The 9,991-nt window shown below is 41.8% G+C and overlaps 1 protein-coding gene across 1 annotated transcript in view; it reads left to right on the top strand.

Annotated features, from left to right (window-relative positions):
- Positions 1-9,991, top strand: part of LOC115188874 (regulator of G-protein signaling 11-like) — a 448,181-nt gene that overhangs the window by 36,276 nt on the left and 401,914 nt on the right.

Here is a 9,991-nt window from a genome sequence, read left to right as displayed (position 1 = left end):
CCCTCCCCTTCTCTCTCTCGCTCTCTCTCCATCCCCTCCCCTTCTCTCTCTCTCTCTCTCCATCCCCTCCCCCCTTCTCTCTCATCTCTCTCTCATCCCTCCCCCTTCTCTCTCTCTCCTCTCTCTCTCCATCCCCTCCCCCCCTTCTCTCTCTCTCTCTCTCTCTCTCCTCCTCCTCCCCCCTTCTCTCTCTCTCTCCCTCTCCTCCCCTCTCTCTCTCTCTCTCATCTCTCCATCCCCTCCCCCTTCTCTCTCTCTCTCATCCCCTCCCTCCCTCTTTCTCCATCCAGCTTTTATCTCTCTCTCTCTCTCTCTCTCCCTCTCTCTCTCTCTTTCTCCATCCAGATTTTATCTCTCTCTCTCTCTCTCTCTCTCTCTCTCTCTCTCTCTCCCCCATCCCCTCCCCCCTTCTCCCTCCCTCCCTCCCTCCCTCCCTCTCTTTCTCCATCCAGATTTTATCTCTCTCTCTCCGCCCCCTCCCCCTTCTCTCTCTCTCTCTCCACCCCCTCCCCCTTCTCTCTCAGACTGGTGATGCTGCCCTTCTGCGGATTAATGAGGATTATATTATATTGCATATTTATTCATTAATTTATGTTCACCATGGAAACATTTATGATATGGGAATGTTAAAAGACATCATCATAAGTAGTATTACTTTATTAATATCTGAATATATTTAGTATATACATTTATGTTAGTAATACTTTATTAATATATACTGCTCCAAAAAATAAAGGGAACACTAAAATAACACATCCTAGATCTGAATGAATGAAATAATCTTATTAAATACTTTTTTCTTTACATAGTTGAATGTGCTGACAACAAAATCACACAAAAATAATCAATGGAAATCCAAATTAATATATGAATATATTTAGTAGGTATATTTATGTTAGTAATGCTTTATTAATATATTTAGTAGGTATATTTATGTTAGTAATACTTTATTAATATATTTAGTAGGTATATTTATGTTAGTAAGACTTTATTAATATATTAAGTATTTTCTAAGGTTCATCAGCCAGGCAACAGTGTTAGGGTAACCTAGGCAGCAGCCTTACCAAACCACAGAGTAGTTGCAAACAAGAAAGTAGTCCCAGGGCACCAGGAGAGAGAAAGTAATCCCTGAGCAGCCGCCTCGCCCCCAGGTCTCCTTCCACTGATACTTCTAACCCTGTTCCTAGGAAACTAGTTCCACTGCTGTCAGGCCTAAGAAACTGGTTTCATACACATCAGGTGCATCTTATTAAAGGGATCCCAAGTGGCACAGCGGTCTAAGGCACTGCATCTCAGTGCAAGAGGTGTCACTACAGTCCCTGGTTCAAATCCAGGCTGTATCACAGCGGTCTACGGCACTGCATCTCAGTGCAAGAGGTGTCACTACAGTCCCTGGTTCAAGTCCAGGCTGTATCACAGCGGTCTAAGGCACTGCATCTCAGTGCAAGAGGCGTCACTACAGTCCCTGGTTCAAATCCAGGCTGTATCACAGCGGTCTAAGGCACTGCATCTCAGTGCAAGAGGTGTCACTACAGTCCCTGGTTCAAATCCAGGCTGTATCACAGCGGTCTACGGCACTGCATCTCAGTGCAAGAGGTGTCACTACAGTCCCTGGTTCAAATCCAGGCTGTATCACAGCGGTCTAAGGCACTGCATCTCAGTGCAAGAGGCGTCACTACAGTCCCTGGTTCAAATCCAGGCTGTATCACATCCGGCCGTGATTGGGAGTCCCATAGGGCGGTGCACAATTGGCCCAGCGTCGCTGGGGTAGGGCGTCATTGTAAATAAGAATTAGTTCTTAACTGACTTGCCTAGTTAAATAAAGGTTAAGTTAAAATATATATAAAACCTTTTTAAAGACATGCTTGGGAACAACTACTTGTAACGGTCGTCGTACGTAATGGACCAAGGCGCAGCGGGTTGAGCGCTCATCTTAACTTTATTAGGACAACGTAACAAACAAAAACAAGAAAAGGATCGAACGAACAGTGTTGCAGGCTAAACACACAGCAGTACAACAACAACTTCCCACAAAGGGACAGGTGAAAACAGGGCTACTTAAGTATGACTCTCAATCAGCAACAAAGATGTACAAAGAAATACACAACATAGAAAACCATAGAAATACAAAACCTAGAACATTACCCAAAAACCCCGGAACACATAAATCAAACACCCCTCTTACATAAATACATATCCCATTAACCTGTTAGGGTATAGGGGGCAGTATTTTCACGGCTGGATAAAAAAATGTACCCGATTTAATCTGGTTACTAATCCTACCCAGTAACTACAATATGCATATACTTATTATATATGGATAGAAAACACCCTAAAGTTTCAAAAACTGTTTCAATGGTGTCTGTGAGTATAACAGAACTCATTTGGCAGGCAAAACCCTGAGACAGATTCTGACAGGAAGTGGATACCTGATGTGTTGAATTGACTTTAAGCCTATACCATTGAAAAACAAAGGGAAGGAGGAATATTTTGGCACTTCCTATTGCTTCCACAAGATGTCCCCAGCCTTTACAAAGTGTTTTGAGTCTTCTACAGTGAGATCTGACTGAAGAAAAGCGTTGGAACGGCGATGGCCCATTAGACACCTTGCGTGCGAGTTGATGGTGGGTACTCTCATTCCGAAACGTTTTAAAAGAGAACCCAATGGTCCGCCTTGAATTTTATTCATGTTCTGGTTAAAAAAGGCCCTAATGATTTATGCGATACAACGTTTGACATGTTTGAACGAACGAAAATATATTTTTTCCGTTCTTGAAGTGAAGTGAAGTCCGGCTGGCTTAGATCATGTGCTACAACACGGAGGTTTTTGGACATAAATTATGAGCTTTTTTGAACAAAACTACATTCGTTATGGACCTGGGACTCTTTGGAAGTGACATCTGATGAAGAGAATCAAAGGTAATGGATTATTTACATAGTATTTTAGATTTTAGATCTCTCCAACATGGCGGTTAGTCTGTATTTTTCTGGCGCAGTGCTCAGATTATTGCAAAGTGTGATTTCCCAGTAAGGTTAATTTTAAATCTGGCAAGTCCATTGCGTTCAAGAGATGTAAATCTATAATTCTTTGAATGACAATATAATATTTTACCAATGTTTTCTAATATTAATTAATTATTTTGTTGTCATGACTTGACTGCCGGTATTGGAGGGAAACGATTTCCTGAACATCAACGCCATAGTAAAACGCTGTTTTTAGATATAAATATGAACTTGATAGAACTAAAAATGCATGCATTGTCTAACATAATGTCCTAGGAGTGTCATCTGATGGAGATTGTAAAAGGTTAGTGCATAATTTTAGCTGATTTTATGGTTTTGGTGACGCCTGTCTTTGAATCGACAATACACTACACACAGCTATTGTCAATGTACTCTCCTAACATAACCTAACTTTATGCTTTCCCCGTAAAACCTTTTTGAAATCGGTAAACGTGGTTAGATTAAGAAGATGTTTATCTTTCAAAGGCTGTAAGTTAGTTGTATGTTTGAGAAATTTGAATTTTGACATTTATTTGGTTTCAAATTTGCCGCTCTTGAAATGCACCTGCTGTTGATAGGGTGCGCCACGGGGGGCACGCTAACGTCCCACATAGCCCCAAGAAGTTAAACCTCGAACCACATAAAACAAATACCCCCTGCCACGTCCTGACCAAACTACAATAACCAAACTACAATAACCAAACTACAATAACCAAACTACAATAACCAAACTACAATAACCAAACTACAATACCCAAACTACAATACCCAAACTACAATAACCAAACTACAATACCCAAACTACAATAACCAAACTACAATAACCAAACTACAATACCCAAACTACAATAACCAAACTACAATAACCAAACTACAATACCCAAACTACAATAACCAAACTACAATAACCAAACTACAATACCCAAACTACAATAACCAAACTACAATAACCAAACTACAATAACCAAACTACAATACCCAAACTACAATACCCAATACCCCCTTATACTGGTCAGGACGTGACAGTACTATGTATTGTCTAATCCTCTTCGTCTGGATGTTTCAATGTGGAGTTCATACATGCTAAGTCTATTAGCATAATTACTGTCTTACCTCAGTTAGCTATCAATATAGTTAGCTATTTGTATGTGGAGTTCATACATGCTAAGTCTATTAGCATAATTACTGTCTTACCTCAGTTAGCTATCAATATAGTTAGCTATTTGTATGTGGAGTTCATACATAGATAATCTATTAGCATAATTACTGTCTTACCACAGTTAGCTATCAATATAGTTAGCTATATGTATGTGGAGTTCATACATAGATAATCTATTAGCATAATTACTGTCTTACCACAGTTAGCTATCAATATAGTTAGCTATATGTATGTGGAGTTCATACATGCTAAGTCTATTAGCAGAATTACTGTTTTACCTCAGTTAGCTATCAATATAGTTAGCTATTTGTATGTGGAGTGCTGATTCTATTAGCAGAATACCTGTCTTACCTCAGTTAGCTATCAATATACACTGCTCAATATACGTCCTGACCACACTACAATAACCATAACCCCCTGCCACGTCCTGACCACACTACAATAACCAATACCCCCTGCCACGTCCTGACCACACTACAATAACCATAACCCCCTGCCACGTCCTGACCACACTACAATAACCAATACCCCCTGCCACATCCTGACCACACTACAATAACCATAACCCCCTGCCACGTCCTGACCCCACTACAATAACCATAACCCCTGCCACGTCCTGACCACACTACAATAACCAATACCCCCTTGCCACGTCCTGACCACACTACAATAACCATAACCCCCTGCCACGTCCTGACCACACTACAATAACCATAACCCCCTGCCACGTCCTGACCACACTACAATAACCATAACCCCCTGCCACGTTCTGACCACACTACAATAACCATAACCCCTTGCCACGTCCTGACCACACTACAATAACCATAACCCCCTGCCACGTCCTGACCACACTACAATAACCAATACCCCCTGCCACGTCCTGACCACACTACAATAACCAATACCCCCTGCCACGTCCTGACCACACTACAATAACCAATACCCCCTGCCACGTCCTGACCACACTACAATAACCAATACCCCCTGCCACATCCTGACCACACTACAATAACCAATACCCCCTGCCACGTCCTGACCACACTACAATAACCAATACCCCCTGCCACGTCCTGACCACACTACAATAACCAATACCCCCTGCCACGTCCTGACCACACTACAATAACCATAACCCCGTGCCACGTCCTGACCACACTACAATAACCATAACCCCCTGCCACGTCCTGACCCCACTACAATAACCAATACCCCCTGCCACGTCCTGACCACACTACAATAACCATAACCCCCTGCCACGTCCTGACCACACTACAATAACCAATACCCCCTGCCACGTCCTGACCACACTACAATAACCATAACCCCCTGCCATGTCCTGACCACACTACAATAACCAATACCCCCTGCCACATCCTGACCACACTACAATAACCAATACCCCCTGCCACGTCCTGACCACACTACAATAACCAATACCCCCTGCCACGTCCTGACCACACTACAATAACCATAACCCCCTGCCACGTCCTGACCACACTACAATAACCATAACCCCCTGCCACGTCCTGACCACACTACAATAACCAATACCCCCTGCCACGTCCTGACCACACTACAATAACCATAACCCCCTGCCACGTCCTGGCCACACTACAATAACCATAACCCCCTGCCACATCCTGACCACACTACAATAACCATAACCCCCTGCCACAGTTTATTACAATCCACATAATAATTCACATTTCCTGTTGCTGCAGGATTATTTTCCTGTTTCAAAGGAAGATCCCATACTGTAACTAACTGCAATGTTGTTGATCCATCCTCAGTTTTCACTAATCACAGTGGTAAATCCCAACAACAAATAATGGTGTATTTGGGTTTATTTGGCTTATCTATAACCAGCTAATTTTCTTGGTAACAGTAATATTTAGACAACATGATGCCAAGTGTGTTGTTTTTACGTAAACAGCCACTCCTTTCCCTTTTTGCAATGTATGACACCTGAAGATATTTTAACCACAAATCTCAATGTCCTTATCCGAGACCGAATCAGTCAGCCAAGTCTCTGTTAGAACCAGAATATCAGTTGTGTCAGTTGTGTCCTGCACCCAGATATGAAGAAGGTCCAACTGAGATACAAACAAAGACACCGCCAGGAGTACACTCAGACTAGCTTGGAACATAGAGTAGCTTCTTGTTTTTTGTACGTCTTATCAGGGTGATTGACAGTTTGTTGAGGCTAGGCTACGGCTTCCACTAGATGTCAACGATCTTTATAAAGTTGTTTGAAGTGTCTATGATTAACAGAGATCGAATTAGAATGCAGGGAAGTTGACATGTCGTCACTTCATTTTTCGCGCCTGCGCATAAATGTAAGAAGAGAGAATTTTTCATAAACGTTTTTCTAGACACAGGAGAGGTCGTGTGAAAATATTACTGATGTTTCACGTTAACTTCTTGGGGCTATGTGGGACGTTAGCGTGCCCCCCGTGGCGCACCCTATCAACAGCAGGTGCATTTCAAGAGCGGCAAATTTGAAACCAAATAAATGTCAAAATTCAAATTTCTCAAACATACAACTAACTTACAGCCTTTGAAAGATAAACATCTTCTTAATCTAACCACGTTTACCGATTTCAAAAAGGTTTTACGGGGAAAGCATAAAGTTAGGTTATGTTAGGAGAGTACATTGACAATAGCTGTGTGTAATGCATTGTCGATTCAAAGACAGGCGTCACCAAAACCATACAATCAGCTAAAATTATGCACTAACCTTTTACAATCTCCATCAGATGACACTCCTAGGACATTATGTTAGACAATGCATGCATTTTTAGTTCTATCAAGTTCATATTTATATCTAAAAACAGCATTTTACTATGGCGTTGATGTTCAGGAAATTGTTTCCCTCCAATACCGGCAGTCAAGTCATGACAACAAAATAATTAATTAAAATTAGAAAACATTGGTAAAATATTATATTGTCATTCAAAGAATTATAGATTTACATCTCTTGAACGCAATGGACTTGCCAGATTTAAAATTAACCTTACTGGGAAATCACACTTTGCAATAATCTGAGCACTGCGCCAGAAAATACGCATTGCGATACAGACTAACTGCCATGTTGGAGAGATCTAAAATCGAAAATACTATGTAAATAATCCATTACCTTTGATTCTCTTCATCAGATGTCACTTCCAAAGAGTCCCAGGTCCATAACGAATGTAGTTTTGTTCAAAAAAGCTCATCATTTATGTCCAAATACCTCCGTGTTGTAGCACATGATCTAAGCCAGCCGGACTTCACTTCACTTCAAGAACGGAAAAAATATATTTCCGTTCGTTCAAACATGTCAAACGTTGTATCGCATAAATCATTAGGGCCTTTTTTAACCAGAACATGAATAAAATTCAAGGCGGACCATTGGGTTCTCTTTTAAAACGTTTCGGAATGAGAGTACCCACCATCAACTCGCGCGCCAGGTGTCTAATGGACCATCACATTCCATGGCTCTTATTCGGTCAGATCTCACTGTAGAACACTCAAAACACTTTGTAAAGGCTGGGGACATCTTGTGGAAGCAATAGGAAGTGCCAGAATATTCCTAACCCCCTTTGTTTTTCAATGGCATAGGCTCAAAGTCAATTCAACACATCAGGTATCCACTTCCTGTCAGAATCTGTCTCAGGGTTTTGCCTGCCAAAAGAGTTCTGTTATACTCATGACACCATTCAAACAGTTTTTGAAACTTTAGGGTGTTTTCTATCCATATATAATAAGTATATGCATATTGTAGTTACTGGGTAGGATTAGTAACCAGATTAAATCGGGTACATTTTTTTATCCAGCCGTGAAAATACTGCCCCCTATACCCTAACAGGTTAACAGGAAGCCAGTGTAGGGAGGCTAGCACTGGAGTAATATGATCAAATTTTTGGGTTCTAGTCAGGATTCTAGCAGCCGTATTTAGCACTAACTGAAGTTTGTTTAGTGCTTTATCCGGGTAGCCGGAAAGTAGAGCATTGCAGTAGTCCAGCCTAGAAGTAACAAAAGCATGGATTAATTTTTCTGCGTCATTTTTGGACAGAAAGTTTCTGATTTTTGCAATGTTACGTAGATGGAAAAAAGTTGTCCTTGAAACAGTCTTGATATGTTCTTCAAAAGAGAGATCAGGGTCCAGAGTAACGCCGAGGTCCTTCACAGTTTTATTTGAGACGACTGTACAACCATCCAGATTAATTGTCAGATTGAACAGAAGATCTCTTTGTTTCTTGGGACCTAGAACAAGCATCTCTGTTTTGTCCGAGTTTAAAAGTAGAAAGTTTGCAGCCATCCACTTCCTTATGTCTGAAACACAGGCTTCTAGCGAGGGCAATTTTGGAGCTTCACCATGTTTCATTGAAATGTACAGCTGTGTGTCATCCGCATAGCAGTGAAATTTAACATTATGTTTTCGAATGACATCCCCAAGAGGTAAAATATATAGTGAAAACAATAGTGGTCCTAAAACGGAACCTTGAGGAACACCGAAATTTACAATTGATTTGTCAGAGGACAAACCATTCACAGAGACAAACTGATATCTTTCTGACAGATAAGATCTAAACCAGGCCAGAACTTGTCCATGTAGACCAATTTGGGTTTCCAATCTCTCCAAAAGAATGTGGTGATCGATGGTATCAAAAGCGGCACTAAGATCTAGGAGCATGAGGACAGATGCAGAGCCTCGGTCTGACGCCATTAAAAGGTCATTTACCACCTTCACAAGTGCAGTCTCAGTGCTATGATGGGGTCTAAAACCAGACTGAAGCGTTTCGTATACATTGTTTGTCTTCAGGAAGGCAGTGAGTTGCTGTGCAACAGCTTTTTCAAAAATTTTTGGGAGGAATGGAAGATTCGATATAGGCTGATAGTTTTTTATAATTTCTGGGTCAAGATTCGGCTTTTTCAAGAGAGGCTTTACACAACACACACACACACACACACACTGGACACACACACACACACACACACACACTGGATACACACACACACACACTGGATACACACACACATACACACACACACACTGAACACGTACACTGGACACACACACACACATTCTGGACACACACATACACACACACACTGGACACACACACACACACACACACACACACACACACACACACACACACACACACACACACACACACACACACACTGGACACACACACACTCAACAGACACACTGGACACACAAAGACACACACAAACTGGACACAAAATAGACACACACACACTTGACACACACACACACACACATTCTGGACACACACACACACACACACACACTGGACACAAACTGGACACACACAACACACACACACACACACACTGAACAAACACACACACACTGCAACATACACACACACACACACACACTGAAACACACACACACTCACTGGACACACATACACACACACACACACACTCACTCACTGGACACACACACACACACTCACTGGACACACACACACTCACTGGACACACACACACAGGACAAATACACACACACACACACACGACAAATACACACACACACACACAGGACAAATACACACACACACACACAGGACAAATACACACACACACACACAGGACAAATACACACTCACACACACACACACACACACACACACAGGACAAATACACACACACACACACACACACAGGACAAATACACACACACACACACACACACACACACACACAGGACAAATACACACACACACACACACACACACACACACACAGGACAAATACACACACACACACAGACAAATACACATACACACACACAGGACAAATACACATACA

This window comes from Salmo trutta, unplaced genomic scaffold (assembly GCF_901001165.1).
Source record: "Salmo trutta unplaced genomic scaffold, fSalTru1.1, whole genome shotgun sequence".
NCBI classification, from domain to species: domain Eukaryota; kingdom Metazoa; phylum Chordata; class Actinopteri; order Salmoniformes; family Salmonidae; genus Salmo; species Salmo trutta.
This window is presented reverse-complemented; position numbering and strand designations above follow the sequence as displayed.